Source organism: Ursus arctos, unplaced genomic scaffold (assembly GCF_023065955.2).
Source record: "Ursus arctos isolate Adak ecotype North America unplaced genomic scaffold, UrsArc2.0 scaffold_4, whole genome shotgun sequence".
NCBI lineage: Eukaryota > Metazoa > Chordata > Mammalia > Carnivora > Ursidae > Ursus > Ursus arctos.
The window spans coordinates 84,888,142-84,915,207 of record NW_026623056.1 but is presented as its reverse complement, the minus strand read 5'-3'; the positions used below and the strand labels follow the sequence as shown (position 1 = coordinate 84,915,207).

Here is a 27,066-nt window from a genome sequence, read left to right as displayed (position 1 = left end):
ACTCTGCTTTTAGGCCACAGTTTCTATCTCCCCCGTGCCAGCAGCACGCAGCACCCCCTAAATGCGTGTGTGATGGGCTGACCCGGTAGAAGGGGCCCCGAGGTTGGAGGAAGAGGGGTCACAGGCCAGAGGCAGGAATTAGAGGAGAGCGTCTCTGCGGCCTTCCCCTTCCCCAAACCTCTCCTGGTCCCCTTCCTTCTGTTTCCTGTCCTGCGCCAGATCACGGGCTTTCTCACTTCCCTGCTGTTGGACTCCCCACCCCAGCAGAGTGGCACCTCTGAGCCCCCCAGTGGGGCAAAGCGCTGGGAGCAGATATGGAGCCTGGTTGTATAGTTCTGACCCCCGGGGGGCGCTCCGAGGGGGTGGTGCTCTGGGAGAATTCTGTCTCTTAGGTGGGGAGTGCAAGTCCACAGATACACAGCCCTACCGAGTCTGGGTTCCTTTGTTCTACACACCTAGGCGCGGGCTGCAGACAGATGAGCTTCAAGGTCCAGGTGTTGGAACACAGCTTCAAATAATTCTCAGTGTTCAAAATTCTGAAAAGCGGGTCCACACGGAGGGTGGGACAGGGGAGTTCTAAAAGGTAGGCAAGACGGAGAGAGGAAGCCAAGTATAGAAAGCCATACCTACACGTAGGGTTACCCCAAGGGGCAGGGAAGAGATAGAGACACCAAGAGAGGGTTACTTCCTAAGTGGCCTTCGCTGTAAACCACGGCCCGTGGCGATACAGGACAGCGCAGAAATTACAGCATGGGTACAATTTACATCTCCAGTTCCCTCCCAGAAAGTTACAGTCTTTCTTCCAAAGAAGTTAAGTGGCCAACAGAATTGTAATACTTATTTTGCAATTAGGAAAAAAGAGGATTTGAATGCATTACTCATGCTACCATTTTGAGTTGACCAAAACCCATGCGAAACGAGTTCTCAGGCCATTCCGTTCCACCCTCTGTGGTCAGAGCCGAAAGGGCCGGGAAGTCTCTGCTGGGAAGGGTGGGGCTTGGTGGGGAGGGCCCGTGGGGACACGCTGGCCGGGGGGCTCCGGAGCCGGCCCCCCGCCCCTCGCCTCACCCGGGCCGCCTTCCGAGCATTGGCCCTTGTTGACTTCGGCTACTGGTCAAGTTTCCTTTGGAGCCCCGGAGGCCCGGGTGCTGGCCGCTGCGCTGACTCATGCCTTCCCGGACTTCCTGACACCCTGTTCACGGGCCTGTCTGGAGCTCGAAGCCACTCTGTGGCAGGGTGTCGCAATTCCAGCCAGGAAACCAAACTAACCGCCCCAGAGTTTGGCTGAGGCGTCCGAGGGTGCGAGAGCAGAGGCTCCCGGGCAGGATGGAGGCTGGAAGTTCATGCCAATGTTTTTGGTTATTTTCTCTTCCTTTCTTTTTTTTTTTTTTCTTTTCTTTTCTTTCTAGTTTTCTTGAGATACAGCTGACATACAACACTGGTTTGGTTTGACGTGACTTACATATATGGTGAAACGGTGGCCATGGTCCCATCCTCTCATACAGATACACACACACACACACACACACACACACACCCAAACAAAAACAAACAAAAAAACCCACACCAGTGCTAACTTTTTTAGGTCAACCTATATGCCTTGACCAATTCATCTACAAGCATAAAAATATCAATATACATGTACAAAAGCTACGGATACAAAACGCTTCATTGTGTCCTCACCAACGTAAGAAGACGATCGATCATTTCATTTCGTCTACATCGTGAGGAAATGTCTTATCCTTCCCCCAAGGTTGTGACATTTCTTCAAAGAATATTTCTAATTTTTTTTTAAGAAAAATCTGAATGGCGCTGCCTGGGTTGCTCCATGGGTTAAGCGTCTGCCTTCCATTCGGGTCATGATCTCAGGGTCCTGGGATCGAGTCCCGCATCGGGCTCCCTGGTCAGTGGGGAGTCTGTTTCTCCCTCTGACCCTCCCCTGCTCGTGCTTGCTCTTTCTCTCTCACACAGTCTCTCTCTCAAATAAATAAATAAAATCTTAAAGAAAAAAAAAGAAAAGAAAAATCTGAATGGCAATAGTGAAGAAACTTTTGTTTCTCCTGGTTGCTCTGGAACCAGTCAGCGATCTGATGATTGCCGAAATGACCATTTCCCACGTCTCCTACCATCTCGGCCCTCTGGAGCTCTCTCCTGGGGCGCAGGGAGCCCTTGAGACCGTTTGGCGTATCACCAACCATCTCAGAGGGAGCAGGACTTCCGCCAAAGCCATGTGCCTGACTTCAAAGGATATGACACAAAGCAGCTTTCAGGGAAATTAGGAAGTGGGGAATCTCAGTGATTGGTGTGGAAGAAGTTAGAGCGTTGCATTTATTCCGGGTCTTTCCCCCTGCCCCCCCAATTCCTCAGTCACCATGTGTGTCTAGAGACAAGCGAATAGTCCCATCTTCTCCTCCAAGCCTGCTGGAGATCAGAGAGGGGGTGTTTGACCGGTGAAGGCGTCTCAGGTGGAAAGTTACTGAGGCATAGCTCTGTTTGATCCCAGAATTGCTTCTCTCTCCAAAATGGCTCTATTTTAAAATAGTGATTTCTATCATCCCATGATTAATAGTACGTTGTGTTTTATATTACCTTGTTCTGCGGCTGAGTCACCTTGCCTGCATTTAAGAGTATCCATGTTTATGGTCGGGGGGCGGGGGGAATCTAAGGCTTACATATTAGGTCTGGAAAGTTTGCCTTGGGGCATCTCGGAGGCTCAGTCGGTTGAGCCTTCTGCTCAGGTCATGATCCCGCTGTCCTGGGATCGAGCCCCACGTCCTCTTCCTGGTCAGCGGAAAGCCTGCTTCTCCCTCTCCCTCTCCCTCTGCTGCAACCCCTGCTTGTGCTCTCTCTTTCTTGAATAAATAAATAAATAAAATCTGAGAGAAAGAAAGAAAGAAAGAAAGAAAGAAAGAAAGAAAGAAAGAAAGAAAGAAGGGAAGGAAGGAAGTTTGCCTTTTCTTCTTCCTGGAAGTTTTGAAAGCTCCTGAAATGGGCTCCACGCACCTTTCTCAGAGAAGCCACCTGAGAAGCACCCCACGGGTGACGGCATCTGCCAGACCAGAGGCATGTCCGGTGCGTGGCACCCCACTCGGGTGCTCCCCAAAGGCCCCCCAGACTCTCTTCCTGGCAGGGCAGGAGAGTGGCCCTTTCGGGGAACTGCCCGCTTTGCTGCCAGCTCAGGCTGGGGAACGGGCCCAGGGGAGTCTCTGCTCTTTCTGAGGTCTGGGCAGAGTGCCTGTCCAGTCATCCTTTTCATTGCCGGCCCGCGATGGAGAAAGTAGACTTGGACGGCCAGTCTGGCCCCAAGGTAAGCTGTCCTCTAAAGCCCAGCCCGGCCGGCCAAGGACCGTCTGAGTCCGAGCCCTGCCTGGACCACCACACGAACATTCATGTGAATGTGTGATGCTGGACACGGACAAAGGACATCACCGTTCAGTGTGGCTTTTTGTTTTTATGTATAATGTTTCATTTCGTGAAACCTCTGTATCCTTTGAGAAGGAGAATTTTCCTCCTCTCCCGCTCTCAGAAATCATCACTTGTTTGTTTAGGGGCTGATTCATTGTCCCCCAGAATGCTAAGTTCCTGGATACAGAGACTGTGGCCAACCTCTTTGCCTGTCGCACCCCCGGGGCCTCGAACAGCACCTGGCTCATGTTCCCCTAGAGGCCCCATTTGTTAAAAAGGAAAATTGAGGCCCTGGGAGGCTGCTTTCGGCCTTCGTGAAGTCCAGCTGCCCGGCCTGTGCCCCGGGCTCCTGTCTCGTGCCCAGCACCGTGTCCCTCCCAAAATGCCATGTCACGAAGGAACTGGCAGGCCTTGCCGTGTGTGAGCAGCCTGGAAATCTCCCACCACGCCCGTCACCGGGCAGAACTTCCAGGGACAGCAGGCCTGCTGGCCCTCTCCCCTTGTCGTGGGAAAGGGTGGGGCCACCACCGCCCCCGGAGAAACCGCTCCCTCGGCTCTCTGCGCGGGACTGTGTTACGCTCCTGCGGCTGCTGTAACACGTGAGCACTAACGGGGTGGCTGAAATCAACAGACATTTGTTTCTGTCTCACGGTGCCAGATGCCAGGAGTCTGAAATCAAGCAGGGCCACCCCACCTCCGAAGGCTTGAGGGGAGACTCCTTGCGTGCCTCTTTCTAGCTTCTGCTGGTCGCCAGCAATGGCATTCCCTGGCTTCGGGCTGCATCCCGGGGCTGTCTCTGCCCACGACCGCGGCCGTCTTTCTTCCCTCTGTGTGTCTCTGTTTCTCTTCTCGTAAGGACGCCGGTCCCTGGATTCAGAGCTAGTATGACCCCATCGTATCTAGTTACTTCTGCAAAAACCCTCTATCCAAAGAAGTTCATGCTCGGAGTTTCTGCCTGGGCGTGAATTTTGGGAGACGCCACTCGACCCATTCACCACTTATCAGCTGTGTGACCTCAGGCAGTCACGTAACCTCTTGGTACATCTAATTTCCTCACCTGCAAAATAAGAATGGTAGTAGCCCTGCCTGATTGGGCTAAAGGCACTGATATCGGTGATGCACTCAGAATGGCAACTGGCACATGATGAGAGCTATGTAATCGGGTTAGATAAAGTAAGTGTCCATAGATGCTTCACAGAGGTCAGTGGATAGCCCCGTCATCAAGGACCCCAGCGGGGGTGACAGGCAAGGGAACTAACCCCCAGCGCTAGCCAGGGAGCATAGGATGGGACACCCAACCCGTCCCAGGAGGTGATGGCAGATGGGACCACTCTCTATCTAGGAGAATTTAGTGAAGGGAAGAGGTAAGGGCGTGTTCAAGGACCTGGAGGCAGGAAGGGACCTGGCATATTCAGAAAATGCCCAGTTGGTCTGGATGGCAAAGCCCAAGGCAAGGATGCAGCTGGGATATGAGGGGAGAGACAGGTGAGGTGGAATCACAGGGCCCAAGCCTGTGACTTGGGCTTGACAGAGCCCAGGGAAGCCTCCAAGGTCACTTCTAGCTCTCAACTGTCTTAGTCCATTTGGCCTTCTGTCACAGAAATACCATAGATTGGGTACTGTGCATGAACACCAGACATTTATTTCTCACCATTCTGGAAGCTGGGAAGTCCAGGATCCAGGTGCTGACAGAGTCAGCGTCTAGTGAGACTCTTCTTCCTGGTTCAGAGCTGACTGTCTTCTTATTGAAACCTCACAGGGTAGAAGGGGCAAGGGAGCTCTCTGGGGTCTCTTTTATAGGGGCACTAATCCCATTCGTGAGGGCTCCACCTTCAGGACCTGATCACCTCCCAAAGGCCCCACGTCCATATACCATCCGATTGGGCATCAGGAACTAACATGACTTTGGGGGCAAGGAACGCAAACGTTCAGTCTATGGCGTCAACGGTTCCCTAAACTCCTGGCTGGCCAGCATGCCCCAGTGTTCTCTTGAACTGTCCAGCCCTGCGAGCAGAGATATGAGTTACCCAAGGCGTTCTGACCCCAAATGAAGCACAGTGCTGATACGTCCTATGACAAAGTTGCTGAGCTTCTGTTCATTTCTATGGAAAATGTCAACAAAAATCCGTCCCTTGGATGGAGCCACGGGAAAGTGAGTCTCACCATCTTGAAAGCTTCCTTCCAATCTACCCCGATGACTAGACCTATCCTATTTGCTGATTTTTCCCCAGTGTAGCAAACACCTGCTCCTTGTTCTCTTTGATAAGACGCCTAGACACACAGGTGACCCAGTATGACACATGCAGCTCTACCATTCCAAAGATTCCTGCTCATACCCGGGGAGGTTTCCAGAAGGAATCACCTTGTGTACAAGCCTCCCATGGTTAGTAGGGTCCAGATCTTACTTACATCACAAGTAAATTCATGGTAGAGTTTCTGGTTGAAGAAAGGATCTTTCTCCCCCGACCTACTGATGCTTCACCCTGATGCATTTTCCCATCTGGTCCTTCCAGATAGTCGGGGTTCTCCAAATGAAAGTGATGTAAAGAGCACCTTCTCAGGAAGGGAGCTGTTCAGTAAAAAAGCAAAGAGATAGAACCTCAGAATCCCAAGTTAGTCCTTAAACAGAAAAATAAATCCTAGAGTCATAGCTGAGAGCAGGAAATGACCCTAGCAATTCTAAAAAATAGCTCATTTACCGCATTTCCACACCGAGCTGGGTGTTCTGTGCATGTCATTCCGTTTCCTCCTGCTGCCACCCTCAGAGCAGGACCCCCAAGAGATGAGGAGGTCGAGGCAGAGAAAGGTTAAGTAATCTGGTGTCTGAACGCATATCCAGGGATCCACCCCTGCCCATTCTGTGGATGTGGCTGGTGGGGCCCAGGGAGTCTCCAGGGTGTGCAGAAGGGAAAGCAGCCTGTTACACCCTGAACCCTGAGGTTTCCCTTGCACCACTGCCTATAGCAAGCCAAAGAGCACAGTGAGAACTCATTAGACATTTCCATTTTTACAGCACAAAGACGTTTAAATTATGCCAGAACAGACATGCCTAGAGCCCACAGACCTCCCTACTTTTCCCTGAAGCTACACCGGGTGGATTTGGTGTCTTTCAAGTTAGGCTGGGTAGGGAGAGTCCAGAGAGAAAGGGATCATCCTCAGAGTGGCCTAAACAGTCTGGACTGGGAGAAAGTACATGAATCAAGGGGCACATCACGCCAAGCAGCTGCACGAGGGGGTGATTTCAGAAGCCTGGGAAAGCCCTCACCCAAGACAAGTACCTTCCTCTCTCACTGACCTTCTAGCACAGCCTCAGGCCTTAATCTTCAAGTTTAGGTACACTCTAAGAAGGCAGCTCTCCCAGGGAAGCGTAAAACTGTTAGTCATTTACACTTTAGTATGAACTAAGTAAGCGGCTGCCCCAAATAAGGTCGAGTGCAAAGGTCAGTATAAGGAGACCTTACAGCACCAAAGACGGATGTTCTAGGTCTCCCCACTTACTTGAACCCACACCTGTTGGTCCCACTCCCTTTTGAGGTTCTAGGAGCCCCAGAGCCTGGATAGACACCCCCTGGTCTCCTTCCCAGGGGCTCACAGCTGCCCTGCCCACTAGTAGCTACTGTATCAGAATCCACCAACTGTTAACCATCACATGCAGGGTGTTGCATCTGGGACAAGATTAGGGCATGAGAGAAGGCCACCCAAATAATAATCATAATAAGTGGAATCACTACCCAGCTTTGCAGTTAGCGGATGGGCAGGGGAGGACTGATGCAAGCAGCGAGCAGAACTAACAGGTGTGGTGGCCCAGAGGACATGCAATGTGCTAGGGCAGGCTCAGGGCAGGCTTCTTGGCAGAGGGAACATCTAGGAAATTTGGGTAGATGGAAGTGAAAAGACAGGCGCTTGCAGCCGAAGGAAGAAATGTGAGTGCTCGCGGCACAGTTTTTGCAAGTACTCAGTGATGCTGTAGCTCAGAGAACAGCATGGGCCAGGGCTGAACACAGGGTGGCTGGACCTGGGCCACCCCCTTCCCTGGGGAGTGCACTGCGCCGGCCCATCTGAGCTCATGGCCCACAGGAGCAGCCCCGGGAACGGCGGTACAGCACGAGACTGCCTTCCTCATGCTCCGGGAAGAGAGTAGCACCAGTCTCTGTCTCTGTGCACGCCTGTGTCCTCCCGGCTGTGTCACGAAGGCATTGCTGATGCCAGGAAAGGAGGGACCGTCCCAGCCTACGGGGGCTCCTGGGCTTCTGTGGACATATTTAGCCCCCCCACTTAGCTGGTGCCTGACATGGTGCAGGGAAACGGGATATCAAAGGCATTCTGCGACCAGCTTCCGTGGGTGCCCACCCTCACTTGTCTGTATTAAAGGCTACTTAGACACGCACGAGTGATTTCACACGCTGTGCCTCCTCCGAGCCCCACACCACCCTGCAAGGGAAAAAAGGCCCAGCAGGAATCGCCTAGATTCCTAAAGTCTCCTGGAGTCTCTGTGACTTGCCCAGGGCCCCTCGGGCACTCGAGGTGGGAGCTGGTCCTCTGTCTGGGTCTCCTGGCCTCACACAGGACTCTTCTCCTGGGAGCAAGCCTGCCACGAAGGTAGCACTTCCCAGGCCCCCCGAGACATCTTGCTTTTTCTTTTCTTTTTCTCTTCCCAAGAGTGTTTCGGGTTCTGCCCAGTCCTGCTTCTGCAGAGAGCTGTAACCGTTTCTCATTTCCATATTCTTTGGTGTGCTCCTCGCCAGGATGAGATAGTCTTTTTTTCCTTTTCGGTTTTATGAGAATTTTTTCAGTGATGTCAGACTTCAAAGGAAGCCTCCCACCATAAAGATCACGACCAGACTCACACTGTGATTCTTTCCCATTCCTGCGGCGGAAGGACAGTGGTGCTAACACATGTCTCATCTCCCCTTGATGGCAGCCTCTCCGGAGTGATTTCCAAAGCCCCTCACTTTCTCTTTTGGGCCCTGAAATAGTGTGTCAGGAATCCACCGCTCCTTTCCAAGCCAGGAAGCTGAGCTCCTGATGCCCTCATTTGTCACCGCCGTCCTGGGCTCCCTAATCTGTGTCCCCTGCCCCGTGTCAGCACTGGGTCCTCCCCCCCATCACGTCTGGCTTTCCTCAGGAACTCTCCAAATGCCCCTGTTCTCGCTAAGTCACTGAAGCCAGGCCACAAGGCAGCCGAGCGAGATTTAATTGACTCTTTGGGCAGTGATTCACAGAACAAAGCCTGACTGTCTGACCTGAAAACCACACAGTGGGGAGTTTAGAAAACGTCGGCATAGTCAAAACAACATCCCTGGGGCGGTCATTGATTGAAGTTCAAAGGAGCAAAGATGTAAGTCAGAACATTGTAATGACAAGGGCGGGCCGAAGAAATACATAGACCTGGACATGAAGCCTTTTGGGACAAGGCTTTAAATCTCGCCGGTTACATTGGGACAGGCTCCAGCGGCAACGTGGCCTCCTGGGAGAAGCTTCCAGCTGGGCAGTGAAGAACTTAGTCATCAGGGTCAGAAGACTGTATTGGTTTCCTAGGGCTGCTGTAACAAGTTCTCACAAACAGGATGGCTTAAAACAACAGAACTGTGTGGTCTCAGTTCTAGAGGCTGGAAGTCCGCGGTGAAAGTGTCGGCAGAGCCATGCCCCCACCCCAGGTCCTAGGGAAGAATCCCTCCTTGCTTCTGGTGGCTTCTGGCAATCCTTGACACCCCTTGGATTGTAGCTGCAGCACCCCAAGCTCTGTCCCTGTCTTCCCGTGACACTCTCCCTGTGTCTCTGTGTGTCTTCTCCTCTTCTTACGAAGACACGGTCATCAGACTTAGAGCCCTCCTTAATCGGATATGACTCAAACTACTCACATCCACAAAGACCTTCTTTCCAAATAGGTCGCATTCTGAGATTCCAGGTAGACTGGAATATTTGGGGGACACTCTAGGGACCACAGCTTATTTGCTGTTTCTCCCACATCACCTCCTGCCCCAGCTTGTGGAATTAGTCATTCCTGGCCTTGAATTTGCAACCACACACAACAAAATCTCTGTGCGTGATGTTGAATCTTGACCTCTCAACTTTCATGGTTGAGAAAACAAATGGTGCCCGTCTGTGACGCACGGCTAGGCAGGGTTTGATGAAAAGAGCATTGAAAGTTAATGTGGAGCGGGCTAGAAAGTGAAACACTGGGCAGCATCCAAGGGCATAAATTATCAGCGTAAAGGTCAAACAGGTATCTCCGAGAGATCACCAAACACATTTTGGAGTAGGGACGCAGGATGGGAGTGAAGTACAGTTGGCCCTCAAGTGTTTTAATGCTCGCCATAGGCTGCCGGCTTTCCAAGTGAAAACGGTACCGTCGCCAAGATCTCACATTCTGGAATGTTCCTCCATTCACAGCTTCTGCTCCTTTCAGTCTACCATCCCCACCCCTACTGACTGCACTTGCCACCTTCATGGTGACCCCAGATGCCCCTGTCCACTTCTGCTTTCAAGCCAGAACCCTCGATAATCGTCCCCCCATAATGGGCCTGACCCTAGGCTCTGTCACACCAATAGCCTGTAACTCCCCACCCCCAGCAACCTTATGGCAAACACTGTGGTGGGGTCATGGGGAAATACAGGGCTTTCAACCTCATATTCATATGAAATTCCCTCTGCCCTTCAGCTGAGTTCTAAGTTCCTTGCGGCCACTACGGGTCACACAGAATGACTGCTGCAAGTCACCTCCCTTGTACACACCCTACAACTTACTTTCTCTGCTTTTATGCTCAGGATTCTAAGCTTTGTTGGAATCACAAAGCCACTTGGACGCAAATTATTTTATTCTAACCCCTGCATTCAATGCCCAATTTCTCCATGCAAAACACACTACCGAGATCTACCTCGAAGAGCTGTTCCCGGCCCGACCGTAGGTTCCAGATAGTCTCTCCTCTGGGAAGACCCTCCCCCCCCCTTGTATTCTTTTTTTTTTTTTTAAAGATTTTATTTATTTATTCGACAGAGAGAGAGCCAGCGAGAGAGGGAACACAAGCAGGGGGAGTGGGAGAGGAAGAAGCAGGCTCACAGCGGAGAAGCCTGATGTGGGGCTCGATCCCATAACGCTGGGATCACACCCTGAGCCCAAGGCAGACGCTTAACCGCTGTGCCACCCAGGCGCCCCCCCCCCTTGTATTCTTGAGAAGAGTAGTGAGTACTGAGGAGAGCACGTGTTCACTTCTTCCTGAGACGCCGTCTAGCTGTGCCCTTACCTGCCTTCTTTCTGAGGAATACTGTATGTTCTCCGCCTCTTTCCAGAGATGAGGCAGGTCATGTGCTCCCCTCTCAAACCACCCTACTCCCTCTGGAACCTGCTATGCCAGCTCCTCATCCAACCCTCTTCCTTCTCAGCTCTCCTCCACTCTTGGTCCCACTCCACCCACTGTGACTCTTGTCTTAAGATGCCTTTCTTGTCCACTCAGAAATTTCTTCTCCTCTTCCTGTTGCCCACCCTTCCTTTGGAACAGTGGGTTACAAACCGTCTCTCCTCCACAGCACACCAAAGAGTTGTAGCCACTGCGACGGTCTCCTCCACAGATAAGTTACGTGGTAGACTGTGTAACTCTGGGGTTCTTAGCACTTTCCTCCCTTCTCTCTGCCCTCCTGTGGGACACTCTGGTACACAACGATACACTGAAATTGAGCTAACTTATTTGCTCAATACTCTAGGCCATCTTACTCTTCAAAAGAAAATTATCCCACCCCTTGGCCCTGTTTCCTCACACGGTGGTGATTTCTTGTCTCTTATTATTACCACTCTTTCCACAATTCCTTCTCTGCTACTCTTCCCTCTCCTTTACCAAAGATGTGTCCTAGACACTGTTCGAGACTCTCCTCTTTCAGTTCCACCTTTTCTCCTTTGGGAATCTCCCCACTCCTGCCCCGAACACTGTAGGCCCACAATGAGCGACGTTGGCCCACCAGGTAAGCCCATCTCAGAGCTGTGGTGGGTCTACAACTGGCTTCTGAACACATCCATCAAGACATCACCTCAAGAAACCTCAAGGCAAATGTGTCGTATATTGAATTCACCCTCTTTTCTCAGACTTTCCACCTTTCCTCTTTCTGGCAATGGCACCACCAGCCCTTAGTCACCAGGGCTAAACCCTCAGAATTGACTTTGATGCCCCCAGCCTTCACCCCCACATCCTCTGGAACCTGCTATGTCAGCTCTAGGTTCTGTGTATCCCATCTCTATCCAGTTTTAAAACCTGCTAGTTATCCAGGAACCAGGTTTGTTGGAGACCCAGAACACAAGAGAGATTCTGTGAGTGAGATCAGTGAAGAGATTGTGTACCACTACGTTTATTGTAATTAGTATTGATTTTATATCCAGAAGGCATGTGGCATGCTATGGGATGTTTTGATAAGCAAATAATTCAACATGTTGATAACAACTTGTCAGAAAGTGAAAGCTATTCATTATTAATAGGAGTACTTTTATTGTAGTATTTAGTAGTACTAGTAGTAAATTTTAAGTAGCTTTTTTTCTACCCCATCTGTAAAACTCTATCAAGAGTTTTAGAGAAATAAATGCCAATGATTCTGGAAAGAATGACTCATTCAGTATTTTAGCTTAGCACTGCCTATGATTCACACCATCACTAGAGCTTCTAATACTTAACCTTTCTAGAAGCCATATTGAGATAAAAGACCTATGCGTAGGGTGGGATTTGGGTGTCCAATACGGCCTTAATCCTCCAAAAATTCTAGCTCATTCACTCGCTGGTTGAGAACATCTACATTGAGCACCTTCTCCCTTTGCAGCCTGACATCTGTGAGCTGGGAGAAAGAACCACAGAGGACATCGAACTAGGTGCTCAGAATGTTCCTGAAGAACACGTTCCTTGGGAAAGAGCATAGAGTGTACTAGACTTTGGCAACAGGCCAATCTGGTTTCGAATCTTGGTTCTACCACCTTTTGACTGTGAGATCTTGGGAAAGGACTTAACTTCTCCGAATTCATGTCATATATTTTTAAATGGAGATATTATCAATTTTTTCCCATGAGTTAATTCTTTTAGTCATAAAGAAGAAAAACCTGACAATGAGGCTAAGAGTCTAGTGGATGGTAGCTTTTGCAATTTGATTTCTCTCTCTCTCTCTCTCTCTCTCTCTCACACACACACACACACACACACACATACACACACACTAATATCTTCTGATTTTATAATTGAGCCTTGGGATGACCTTGGACTCTCATAAGAGCTGCACTTGCATCAATAGTAAACCTTCTTCACCTCACATCTGATATCAATGGCAGTTCCATGGGAACACTGGATTTAAAAGTCGGTCCTGAAAAGAATTCTCTATACCTAACACATGGCGAAAGATATTTTTCGAATCTTTGATAGGAAAAGGGATAGCATTTTATAGTTCTAATGATTCCAGAAGATGAACACAAACGTGCGTGTGGTAAAGGAAATGGAACAAGGCACTGAATGGTCGCTGGATAAAACAAAGCACTTTCTGTCTGTAGGTCTGTCTTCCGCATGGCCACATACTGATGAATGCACCCAGCGAACTGCGGGCAAGGAACACGTCAGCCTCGTGTTACGGCTATGTGTTCACCAGCTCTTCTAAGACCCCTCCTTTCAGACTTTTGTTCAAGCAACAGAAAGGTTTGAGGGGGGGACTCCCCACTGTGCTGATGGCAATGACCTACAGATACTAAAAACACAGGTCTCTGAACCATTTGGTTGCTAAGGAAATAGACACAGCCATTGTGAAACTTAAGGCCGTGTTTGGTGGCTTGAAATACCTAAATGATCAAACCAAATGCATCAAATGAGTTACCAAGTCAAATCCACTGCAAAAAATCAGTTATTAATATAGCAGGAAATATATTTTTCTGAATTCTAAGGGCCATACGGATCCAAAGATTTGTCAAATCTAGTCATTTTTAAACCTATAAATAATGCAATGTTAGACGCCGAATTAACAATGAAATCTTTTTCAGACTCTCAAATACACTTCTAGGAAAAAAAATAATAATCCATTCGCAGGTGAGCTAAGAGGATCCACACAGAATCTCTCCCTGGGTGTCAGGTCCAAGGGCTCCAGATTTTCATTTGTTTGTTTCTGATTGTTTAATGAGAAGTTTGAGTAGTACTGTTAGAGATTTTCACATCCAATTTTCGGTGGGAGATCAGAAGAGTATTACCATGTCTCCATTATCCTAAACAACAACAGACTGATCATTTTGTCACCACCAGATTCAGTGTGTGGCCTAGGTTTGTGTAGCCAGAGCAAGGGCTTTAAGAGCCGGCGAGTGTCTATTTTGTTTCACATCAGATTGCTGTTGAAGTCAAGGAACTCAAACCCTGCTCCCCAGGGAATGTACAACTTTCTCATAGTGAGCCCCTCAGCTGCTCCTGCTCTTACTGGGGGCCACAAACTCTTCATCTTCCTCTTCGATATTTTACCCTCTTGATCATTTTAAGTCAACAATCCAGGACTGACGGTTTTGCTGATAAAGTACCTTTATAATGATAGAGTTGCTACTTAAACTTCCGCCTCCATCTTCTCTAAGGTGGTGACCTAATTGTAGCCGATTCTTCCAGTAGAAATATTCACTTGTTAACCTCAAGTGATTTCTGGGCATGGCTGAAATAAAACAAATTGCTTTTTAAGGTTACGATTCCAGATTCTGTGTCTTATTTTCCATTGCTTCTTGTCCATTTTTCCATGTAGGTTTTATCTGCTACTTATAAACCATGAAAAACAAATTATTCCGTTCAAATCTTTGGAAAGGGCTGTTCGCTGGCACAAAATCACCTTGTCTGATACTTTTTCTCGTTTTGAATTTCTGGAAGGGAAATCCTCCTTATGAGGAGACTTAACTTTCCATCGGTAATGGGGAAAACTGCTTCTCTCGGGATCCTGGAGGTAGCTTTAAAGCAGAAAACTCAGCAGAAATAAAAATCCACGTAACTTGTTTCTATCCAAGTCTGTTTCTTTAGTGATATTGATCCCTCTTCTGCCTGTGACACAGGAAAAAAGGAAGGGCGACGTTGCAAAAAGTGTGAGGCGGAGCTGTAGGGCACGCTTCGGAAATTGTTTCAGTTGTGTGCCATTTGAATGCCACCCTTATACCTTGAAACAATATACCCACCCCCTCGAATCGCCCAAGGCACAATCCCCCATCTCCAGTCCACGAGTGGCTCACATTACCTGCTGTCTGTGGATCTGCAACGGTGGTCGGGCTGATGCCCAGTATCCCAGAAATCTTAATTATTTTTTTTAAGATTTTATTTATTTATTTGACTGAGAGAGACAGAGAGAAAGAGAGCACAAGCAGTGGGGGAGAGGCAGAGGGAGAAGCAGCTTCCCCGCTGCACAAGGAGCCTGATGAGGGACTCGATCTGAGGACCCTGAGATCATGACCTGAGCCAAAGGCAGATGTTTAACCAACTGAGCCACCCGGGTGCCCCCAGAGATCTTAATTATTAATAGCATTTCCGTTCAAGCCAAAAAGTGTCCTGTTTTGATGATAAACTAGAGGATCCCCGACTCTGAGTGACTTCTCCTAGGTGTTGGCAAGGTGCCTTATTTAGAAAGCAAACTATAAAGCTACGTGGTTTCAGAGAATTTAGTCCACTGTTATATGAGACTGACACGCAGAGAGGTTCCCCCTCTCACTCTTCGGTGACAAAGCCAGGATCAAAGCCATATCACAGATCTTCATAAAGCACTTACTGTCAAGCCAGACACTCTTCGAAGTTCTTTATGTAAGTTGACTCATCTGACCTGGGGGGTAGTCGTTATCTTCATCCCGTCTCCCAGCAAGTACGTCTGCCCCAGGCCACGCACCAGAGAAAGGCAGAGCTGTGCTTGGAGCCAGCAACCCGGTTCTAGAGTCTGGTGAGTTCCACATACCACACTGCTTTGCAGAGCCAGCATTTCTGACTCTTGGTCCTGCTCTTTGTTCTACATTATGCTACTTTTGGACCAAGGAGAGAAGAGCTGATTAGTGAAAATTTAGCTTTTCAAAGCTGGTATTTTTACAGTACTAGGAGCCGCATCCCAGTGCTACTAAATGCACTTAGAAACAGATATAACATAGACTTGCCAGATAATGCATATGTTTCAGGGAAGGTAATCAAAATCTCGAGCAACAGATACAGCGCGGGTAACGAGCCCTCAGGAAGGAAGACGGCAATAAAATGACCAATCTGGCCGCCCCCAGACAGATCGGCTAAATCATGGTCTGGTCGTTTTTATATTAACGTTTGTTTGTCCGGACCTGCCTGAATGATTCCATAGATGGCTCCAAATTATGTGTGTGCTTATAGACTTCTCTTGGCAGACCACCTGGTAAAGCACCCATGGAAAGATTTTCCTTAATAAATATTGTTTGATGGTGATTATAGAGCGTGCTTGCAATGACCTCTGAGTTGCAAACCTATGCAACAAACAAACAAATGCATTGGCCGTAAAGACCATGACTTAGAGGAAAAACTGAAGAGTCTACAACATAGAAAGTTGGGAGCGAAGCCTAAAATCTTTCTCTCATTCCATGGGCTGTGTGGGTCACAGGTGCTCTTCTAGAAGCTGGTCCTGGGCATATATGCAGCACCTTTGAGACGCCACAGCTCCCAGTCAGGCCATGCATGGCTGGAGCCCTTGGTGCCCAGAGCCTCCTGGAGAGAGTGAAAACCACCACGGAGCTCTACTCTCTCCAATTCAAGAGAGAACCGTCTGTCTCCTAAAAGACGGGAGGAGCCTATGGGGCCCAGGATGAACCAAGGTGCTGTTTCTGCATGAGAACTGGCAGAGGAGACTCCACAGTCCCCGAAAAAATCCTTTTTTATTCAGGTGGCTTAGGAAGACTTCCTCAGTGTCCGAAAAAGGAGCCTTGAAGCATACAGAGGTTTAAATAATAAGGCGGCCCGCAGGTTATCAGCAGAACTGGCAGAAACATCGGACAATCCGTTAATGAGCCCCCACAGCTGTCCTTCAGTATTGGGCGGGGGAGCAGCGGATGTTGAAGCGGTGGTAGACAAGTCAAAACACAACAACAAAAACTAAACAAGAAAAAAACCACTTTTCAGTAAAGTAATAGTCTCCAAGTGAGATCTTGTTATTCCAGTAAAAATAGAATGCTCAAGTTAAACAATACTTTTTTGCTCCTGGGAAACTACAAATAACAACACACTAAAACTCGGCTTTTTTTTTTTTTTTTTTCATATATTCAGGGGTGGTAAAAGGGGAGGAAAGGCGTTTGTTTCTTTTCTCGTCATAAAACAGCATTCCCATTCATTTCCCCCACAAGGACCGTTGCATTTTTTTTAAATTTTTTATTATGTTATGTTAGTCACCATACAGTACATCATTAGTTTCTGATGTAGTGTTCCATGATTCATTGTTTGCGTATAACACCCAGTGCACCATGCAATACGTGCCCTCCTTAATACCCATCACCGGCCTATCCCAGTCCCCCACCCCCCTCCTCTCTGAAGCCCTCAGTTTGTTTCCCAGAGTCCATAGTCTCTCATGGTTCATTCCCCCTTCTGCTTACCCCTCCTTCATTCTTCCCTTCCTTCTCCTACCGATCTCCCTGCTATTTCTTATGTTCCATAAATGAGTGAAACCACATGATAATTGTCTTTCTCTGCTTGACTTATTTCACTTAGCATAATCTCCTCCAGTGCCATCCATGTTGCTGTAAATGTTGGGTAATCGTTCTTTCTGATGGCTGAGCAATATTCCATTGTATATATGAACCACAGCTTCTTTATCCACTGCATTTTGAGTTCTGTGGAAAACCAGCCTAGAAGCAGCACCCTCATACTCATCAATGGAAAGGAAGGCATTGTGGTAGAATTTCTGGAAGGTTGTTCCTTGGGCATAAAGACATGGGACATTCTTCAAGCAATAGACATATCCAACAAAAAAATTTTTTTTTTAAATCTATATGCTCAACCACTCTAATCTTTTACATTGTTGATTGTATTTTTAAATCATTGTAATTGAGATTTATCCAAATAATATCTATCTAATTGGATACAATGAATATTCTCACAGCTATCACATAAAGAAACATCACCATTATGAGTGAGGGAGGTTGGAAGAACTAATCCCAGGGCTTCAGAAGTATAATATATTGATGATCACCTGCATGTTTTGTTTTGTGCCATCTACATAGAGCATTCTCTCGACTTTTCTACTGCCATCACTTGGCAGAGTGCATAGTAACAAAAATGATAATAAAAATTATTTTATAGGAAGAACTGGTAGCCAGAAGGAAATGTGATACACCAACGTGTTGTTGACCATGATGCTCTGACAAGATTGTCCTTCCTGATAGTTCCTAGGTTTTCTGCGTCATCTCTGCATCTACCTTCCCAGGTGGCATCTCTGTTGATGGTCAGCCTATTGGGTTTAGAGGTGGTATCTGTCCTCCCTTTCTGTGACACAGACTTCACCAGACATTAGGGCTTCTATTGTGTCTATCAAAACAGCAGGGGTGCCTGGGTGGCTCAGTCGGTTAGGCATCTGCCTTGGGCTCAGGTCATGATCCTGGCGTCCTGGGGTCAAGCCCCACACTGGGCTCCCTGCTCAGTGGGGAGTCTGCCTCCCCCTCTGCCCCTGCTTGTATTCTCTCTCTCACTCGCTCTCTCTCTCTCAAATAAAGAAATAAAATCTTAAAAAAAAAAAATAGCATGCCAAAGCAAGCTTGGGTCTATATCATGCATTCCCATTGAGGGCGATATTGTGCCCAAGAGGACAAAAATTGGTTCTCGGGGGGTGAAAAATCTTTTTTTTTTTAAGAAACTAGTCATTTTTTTTTAAGATTTTATTTATTCATTTGACAGAGAGACAGCCAGCGAGAGAGGGAACACAAGCAGGGGGAGTGGGAGAGGAAGAAGCAGGCTCCCAGCAGAAGAGCCTGACATGGGGCTCGATCCCAGAACGCTGGGATCACGCCCTGAACCGAAAGCAGATGCGTAATGACTGCGCCACCCAGGCGCCCTTGAAAAATCTTTGATATCACAATGGCTTGTGGCTCTCCAAAACTCAATCCTACTTGACAAAATCTTATCCCTTAGTCTTTCATTTCTGTCATGAAGGAGAATTTAAATTTAATTTGTTTTTTCTCCTGGGCAGGTGGGAAAGTAGGGACTGACAATGAAAAAAAGAGCCCATATATTTGGGGGAATTTTTCCATTTGGGAAAGTAGGCGGTTGAGAGTATACTCGTGGAAGATATGTGCTAATAATTCTAACTTCAAAATTCAAGCAAGAGCTTGATATGTATTATTCTGTAATTTCAAGTATATCTCTCATTGTTGAGCTCAAACAGCATAGGGATGATTAGTTTTTCTTCACTGTCTTTTTTTAAAGGCCAATTACTGCATTTTTTTTATCCTCATCTGAATTTCCAATGAGACACAACTTTCAGAATTAAATCCCGGGCTTTTGCTTGCATTTTACCCTTATTTTTGTCAGTTCTCAACTCAAAAATATTCAACGACTTCCTTCTGCAGGTAGAATACAACTCATTGGTCATAAAACAGAGACCTTCCAAGATTTACTCCTAACCTCTCTTTCCAAAGTTATTTTCCTCAATTCTCCTTTATAAACGTCCCTCCAATCAACAAAACTCTCATTTTTGTGCTTCTACCCGCCCTGTTTCACCACTATGACTTTTTCCCCTTCCTCCCTCCCAACTCCACACCCACCAGCTCTGAAGCATCCCTAATGCTAGTTTCCACAAAGATTTGTTTTGAAGTTTATTGACTTATAATTGACATACAACACTATGTACGTTTAAAGTGTACAATCCCCCGGTTGGAAGTGATCTCCCCTCTCCTCTGAACGCCTACAACTGGCCATCTGGACAGGTCTTATGGCACTTCATGCTTTCTACTACCTACTACGATTCTCCCTACATGCTGGATATTTTGGTTCCTTCTCCAAGTTAAAAGCTCCTGAAAGGCAGAACTTTGGTCTGATTTCTAGACAACATGGTATAATAGAAAGCGCTAGAGAAAGACCTCAAGCAACCTTTTCGTCTCCCACTTGCCGGTTGCCTCTACCTAGTATTACCCTTGCTTGCTTCCCACTTGCTTTTGGTTATCCGATCACTGTGAGCCTAGTTTCTTCATCTGTAAAGTATGATGATATTGAACTCAAGTTGGAAGAGGTAAGTCTGGTCTCAAAATGGAAGGCCATGATCCAAAGGAACCAGAGCAGTTGAGAAAACTCTTCATTGGTGGTTTGAGCTTTGAAACTACAGGTGATAGTTTAAGAGAACATTTTGAAAAAAGACAGCACACTTACAGATTGTGTGGTGATGAGAGGCCCCCCCAAAAAATGTTCCAGGGGTTTGGGTTTTGTGACTTAATCTCGTGTTGAAGAGGTGAATGCAGCAATGTGTACCCAAGACATACAAGGTTGATGGGTGTGTGGTGGAACCGAAGAGAACTGTTTCTAGACAGGATTCCGTAAAGCCTGGTGCCCACCTAGCAGTGAGAATGATTTTTGTCAGTGGCATTAAAGAAGACGCAGAAGAATCTAATTTGAGAGACTTACTCTGAAAAGTACGGCAAGATTGAAACCATAGAAGTCATGGAAGGCAGGCAGAGTGGAAAAAAGAGACTTGCTTTTGTAACTTTTGAGGATCACGAAACGGTTGACAAAATTGTTGTTTAGGGGCGCCTGGGTGGCTCAGTCGGCTAAGCGTCCAACTCTTGATTTCAGCCGAGGTTATGATCTCAGAGTTGTGAGATCAAATCCCACGTCAGACTCTGTACTGGGCATGGATCCTGCTTAAGATTCTCTCTCTCCCTCTCTCCTTCCATCCCTTCTCCCTTGCCCTCTCCAAAGCAAAACAAAACAAAACAAACTGTTGTTCAGAAGTACTACGTTATTGATGGGCATAGCTGTGAAGTGAAAAAAGCCCTTTCTAAAGAAGGAAGGCAGTTGCTGGATCACAAAGACATCACGGAGGTGGATCTGGCAACTTTATGGGCCTGTTGGAACTTTGGTGGAAGAGGATGCTCTGGTTATGGAGATGGGGGTAGCAGAGGTAGTTACGGGAGAGGCGATAGTGGATATGATGGATTTGGAGGTGATGGTGGCAACCATGATGGTGGTCCTGGTTCAAGTAGTAGAGGAGGCTATGGTGGTGGTGGACCAGGAGATGGAAACCAAGGAGGCAGATATGGTGGCGATGGAGGGTATGAGGTTTACAACAAAGGAGGACATTTTGGACACAGCTATGGTGGTGGTGGAAACTATAATGATTTTGGAAATTACAGTGGACAGCAGCAATCAAATTATGGACCCATGAAGGGGGGCAGTGTTGGTGGAAGAAGCTCGGGCAGTCCCTATGGTGGTGGTTATGGATCTGGTGGTGGAAGTGGTGGATACGGTAGCAGAAGTTTCTAAAAAAAAAAAAAAAAAATCAGAATAAAGGGGCTACAGTTCTTAGCAAGAGAGAGAGTGAGGAGTTGCCAGGAAAGCTGCAGGTTACTTTGAGGCAGTTGTCCCAAATGCATTAGAGGAACTGTAAAAATCTGCCACAGAAAGAAGGATGATGCACAGTCAGAAAAGTTACTGCAGCTTAAACAGGAAACCCTCCTTGCTCAGGACTGTCATAGGCCATAGTTTGTAAAAACGTGCAGCTACTGATTAATGCAATGTAGGGTCAATTACATGTACATTCCCGAGGTCTTTCATCTGTTGTAACTTTGTCTTTTTCTCTTTCTCTTCATTACATCAGTTATTTGCCCTGGAAATGGTGGTGGTAATACCAGGAATAAAAAAATTAAGGAATTTTTAACTTCTAAAGAAATATTATGATATATTGTGAGATTTTAATAAGTTAAAGTATCCAACACAGCGTAAATGCTTAAAGCATGCTAAATAAATCCATGCATATGTATTGTCACAGTTCGTTGTTTAAAATATTTTCTCCAAAAGTTTTAACGGTTGACCTGAAGACACAGATTGGGTAATGGGTCTATTAAAACAAAAACAAAATAGCAAAATTGGCTTTGCTATTTTTTTTTTTTTGTACAGTGTTAGTAGTTCTGTTTCTTTAAAGAAAATCCCAGGGAAATATTTAGTAAGCAGATGATCCTTTCCAGAAGGAATATTGAAGGAAAACAGGAATAGACAGCAAGCCGGGAGAGGGTATGGCCCTTATAAAGTAAATGTTGCCTTCATCTGCACCAGATTTCATGCCACCTTCATCTGAACCCCAGATTGCAGGTTTGGGAAACAGAACCAAATGGAACATGAAACATAAAACAGGATCCAGTCAAGCACAGTGAGCTCTCTCTGGCTCCAAGTCAAACCTTGGCTGAACCACAAAGCTTCACCTGGTTTTGTATAAAAACCACACTGAACCACCATTTTTTTTCATGGTTTCGGTTTGAAAATGGGGTTTCATGCAAAACTTGCCCTAGTTTCAGCCGAGCTTCTTGGCAAAACATGGGCAAGTCTTGCGCTCCTGCGGACTCTGCCTCATTGGAAGCACTCGCGTGGAGGCAGTTATTTCTTGTGCTGTCCTCAGAAGGTCCAGGTTTTGAATCATCTTTTGAACGAGTAATCTTGCTCATCGATCATTAAGAGGACTAAAAGCCATCAGGCATACCAGTAAGAAATACAGTTAATTAGGTCATCTCTGGGCACTTGGGTTTTACAAAAACAGAACATTTTTGAAAAGCAATGAATCAAAAAAGGGGTGGGATGGTAAACATGGTCTGAAGCTCTATCTACATAGGGAGGCAAGAGGAGGTTTGAAGCAATTCTTAGAATAATCCAGGGGTGCCTGGGTGGCTCAGTTGGTTAAGTGTCTTACTCTTGATTTCGGCTCAGGTCATGATCTCAGGGTCGTGAGATCGAGCCCCGCTGAACATGGAGCCTAGTCAAAATTCTCTCTCTCTGCCCCTTCACCCGTGTGTGCACGTGCTCTCTTTCTCTCTCTCTCTAGAAACAAAAACAAAAACACCTCTAAAAAATAATCCAGGCCAAAATTCCACATTTATTGGAAATACTGAGATAATAAAAGCAAGCTTTTATATTTGTATAAAATATATTAATATATAGAGGAATGAAACCAATCTTCCCTTCCTTAGAAAGGGATTAAAAGCCTCCTTAGAAACTGACAGTGTCAGATGAGCCATTTGCCCTGGGAGGTGACGACATTTGGAGCTGGGATCTGATATGAAGACATTCCATTCAGCTGAGTTTTCCATGAAACCACCATCGTTACCCTGATGAATGAAACAAATGCTTGAGATTTCTAAGAGGATTATAGTAACGGACACACGAAGAATGGATTGGATCTATAGTAAAACATTTATTACATTAATAAATACAACATTTTAAAGATTAGTAGTAAGAGAAAATAGTTTGTTAAAAATGGCTTCTATCTATGGTCTACTGTAAGATTCACACACAGAAATACCCCACACATGACCACCCCGAATCGCACCAGGCCCCACCATGAAGTAATCCGTGCAGATCCCGCAGGCATGATGTGACTTGTCCAATCCAGGCTGAGAAGCCAGCATACTGTAGGAATTTGACCTCCCTCGTTCATCTGCTTGCACAGAAAAAAACTATCCATTACAGGCATGATTACGGCACAGCCGGGGAGACAATCAAAGGTATCAGCCCGTGCAATCTAATGGAAGCCAGGGTAGAGTATCTTCCGAGGAGTTAGAGGGCAGGAATGAAAATCCCCACTGCCTCCGCCCTCTGTGACTAATAGAATGCAGGACTAAAAACTTAAAGATACTCTCTAAGCGACAGATCCTAAAAGAGAAAGAGACTTAAAATGTGGTACCTTCCCATAAGCTCGGGAATCCATCCAAGTAATGGGCTCAGTCTGAAGTATAGTGGGTTTGAGGGTCCCCTAAAATACACATGAGCTCTCAAGGCCCTCCAGAAATTTGGTCTAGAAGTTCAAGGAAAGAGTTCTGGGCTGGAGACATGGATTAGGGAGTAGCTAATGTAAAGGTGTTAGGTCAGTGATATCACCCAGGGCAAGACGTCCAGGAAGAAGAGGGTCAAAGGGAGCATCAGTGTTTCTGACCCCCCCATTCTGTACATGCAAACTGGATAACGTGGGGGGTATGGTAGAACAGGCCTAGCAAATGACGACCACAGAGAAAGCCACACACCACCTCGCCGAGTGATCCATGCAAAAACCCCACACCACTGTTTGAGTAGAAAGTCACATCTCACTTTTCCACTCTAGGGTGTTCCATAATAAATAAACCTTACATGTAAGCAGGACCTCATTTACCCAGAAGAGCAATCAAGGGTGTTCGTGTATTTTATGATAGGATTCACAATGGAATTCTATCAAATAAAAATGTCTTAAGTGATGGTAACATACGACTCACTTCACGAATCACAAAACAAAAATCGGAATCGCTCACCGTTTTTGGAACACGGGTTTGCTTTTGATTATCTTTGTTTGGTTTTTAGGGCAATGCATACTATAAATTTCTTTAAGCGGATCATAAGCAAGTGGTTAAATGGGATCAGTAATTATAATCAATTTTTGCTTCCAAAGGTTCTTTGGCACAAAACCTAGTAAAACCTTCTATTTATTTAATTACTATGAAATCAGAAGAAGTTTTGCTATAGAGTACTGGTGTGGAAGCAGGAAGTAAATGGACCATTTCTCTGTATGAAAAGTATTAATTCCAGGCCCCAGAGGTCACTGTTGGGCTCTGTAGTTCAATCTTTTATGAATTGCCTAGTAGTTGGAGCAGTGGGCAATGAAATTGCCAGTTTTTCTAGAGAAAATCCAGGTGCCCTATGAATGGAATAAACTACATAAAGGTCTGGGTACTGGATATAAAAATGCCACATAAACTTAGATGTTGGCCTGCTCTTGTGTTTGGAAGAAATTCTTCCAAACTGTATTTAGAAAATACGGCCTCTAAGTGATCAGTTACAACCCTACAAGGGTTATTAAAATTGCCCACAGAGGGCTCTTCCAGTGGAGACATCAGGGCAGTGCACTGCTCCATCCAGGCAGGCCACGGAAATCTTTTATAAGGAGCTGGCAAACCACACAGCATGTCCTATCCTTGTTCTGTGAAATATGTGGTGCTTGAGGTTTGATTGTTACAGTTCATGGGTCTGCTGGAAGAATCATTTCTCCCTCCTCTGACTGCTGGAGTTTACCTCTCTGCCAATCATCCTCTCACTGACTGCTTCCTACCTTCTGGTATGGTTACGCATGAATCTCTTTCTTCAACTCAGTGGAAACGAGATATGTACCTTCCTTTTTTGACAAAGACTTTGTTAATGTACATATACCATGCATAATGGAGGCTGGAAGGATGGATGGATGGATGGATGGATGGATGGATGGATGGATGTGTTGATAGGTGGGTGGATGGGTTGATGGATGATAGATGGATGGATCAATGGATGCATGGATGGATAAGTGGATGGATGGATGGATGGATGGATAGGTGGGTGGATGGGTTGATGGATGATGGATGGATGAATAGATGGTGGATGGATGGATGGATGAATGTGTTGATAGGTGGGTGGATGGGTTGATGGATGATAGATAGATCGATGAATAGATGGTGGATGGATGGATGGATGGATGGATGGATGAGTGGTGGATAGAAGGAAGAAAGTATAACAAAAATTTTTAATGTGCCTGGAAGGTTGGGGAGCCTGGGTGGCTCAGTCAGTTAAGGTAGCCAACTCTTGATTTCAGCTCAGGTCATGATCTCAGGGCCCTGGGATCCAGTCCTGCATGGGGTTCCAGGTTCTGTGCTTAGCAGGGAGTCTGCTTGAGGATTCTCTCTCTCCCTCTCCCTCTGCCCCTCCCCCACTCACATTTGCACACATGTGCACTTGCTCTCTCTCCCTCTAAAATAAGTAAATGTGCCTGGAAGGTGATTAAAATTATCAAAATGATAGGATATATTCTTATGATAAGGTACAAAGAATGATCATTCTTTGATCTGTAATGATTATAAGAAAAGGATAAAATTAACAAAGTTCCAAAATGTTAGCCTTTCCTGGATTCCCCTTGTTGATCTATTATCTAGAAATTAATTAAGAGAAGCCAAGGAATTTCAAGTTACATGCCACATCTTTTAAGGTCAGAATCTTGACCGGAACTTGCTGTATGTTCCATAAAATTTTCTTTGGTGACAGGCACTGACCCAACATTGTATTCCTTCAGAGCTCTAGGGAAGTTAACACCATATTAATAAGTCAATTCAAGCTGGGTGGATGAGCACAGGTTCTTTTCAATACATTCTTGAACCTCCTGGAGCCTTGGGTTGAATATGGCTGAGATAAATATGTAATACCTCTCTCACCTGATAGGATTATGAAGATCAAATGGGCTAAAATATGGAAATTCTTAGTTTACAAACAACTCGTAAGTGACCAAGCCAGTATCAAAATCCAGAATTACCTAACTCCTGAGACTTTTTTTTTTTTTTACTTTTTATTTTGAAATGAGTTGAACATCTTAGGAAAGTTGCAAGACTAATGCAAAGAACTTCTGTCTACTCTTCACCCAGATTACCCATCGTTCCCTTCTTGCTACGTGAACCCATGGTTTTCATCAGCATGCCCGGGGTATATATAATCTGTAAAATGGGCACCATACTGGTGTCTACCTCACAGGGCCATTGTGAAGATTGAATGGGTTCACACGTGTGAAAAATAAGACACAAATGAATGGCTATCGCAAAACTTAACACAACCTCTGACCAACTTGGGAGCTCAGTATGTTGGGACAAAGTCAGGAAGTGCTCCTGTCCTCCAGGGGGAAGGGAAGTGGGAGCTGAAAAGGCCTGCAGGGCAAATGACGCGGAGACCAGTATTTAAACAGCCAGCGATCCAGGACCAGAGCAAAAGCATGATTTCCATGTTCCCGCACCTTGCCTTTTCCCAGAGAAAGGGTTGGATTTGAAAAATCTCTGAAGGATATTAGCTAATTTAATTTAGTGAAGTGAGTGCCGCTGTACTCAGCCTAATTCCACCGTCATCAGGGGAGCAGGGGTCATCCACGGGCTTCCAAACCGTGTTACTGCAAGACTGGGACATCCTTCTGAGCCACTTCCTTGCGAACCTCAGCCCCTTACTCTTAAGAAGGCTTCTCGCGATTCTCGGAGGCAAGAAGTCACCTTGCCAAAGCCTCTATTCCATGGGGCTGCACAAAACCAAAGCCCCATCCAAGGGCATGAAAACCGCTTTGATCCCATGGGTAGCCCCCCAACACCAGCTGCATACATATGAAAGTGCGCGCTCACAGGAGGCGAGCCCCGCCGGCTCCCAGAACCTCACGTCTGCCCCCCAGGCCTTCCCGGTCGCCGGGATCGCACACGGCCGCCGCCAGCAACCTCAAAATACCCAGAACAGATCTGATCCATACCTTGTAAAAAGCCCTGTATCCCATAAAAAACAACCCTGAAGAGTATCAATTTCGCCCAGTAAGCGTGACACGAGCCTTTTGTCCTTCTTTCAGTTCTCATTCGCCTTTTGACTTATTTGCGGAAAGTTATAATTAGATTGTGCTTCGCCTTTTTCCCTTGAACTGATAAAGTGCCGTAAATCCCGCACATCGTCGGCGAGCGCAGGCGCTTATGAATTTTGCTATTTTCTGCACATTGCGCCA

General features: G+C 46.6%; 1 protein-coding gene and 1 pseudogene across 3 annotated transcripts in view; both read left to right on the top strand.

Annotated features, from left to right (window-relative positions):
* Positions 1-27,066, top strand: part of RUNX1 (RUNX family transcription factor 1) — a 243,627-nt gene that overhangs the window by 50,721 nt on the left and 165,840 nt on the right. The window lies entirely within an intron of this gene.
* LOC113262273 (heterogeneous nuclear ribonucleoprotein A3-like) lies at positions 16,643-20,835 on the top strand (annotated as a pseudogene).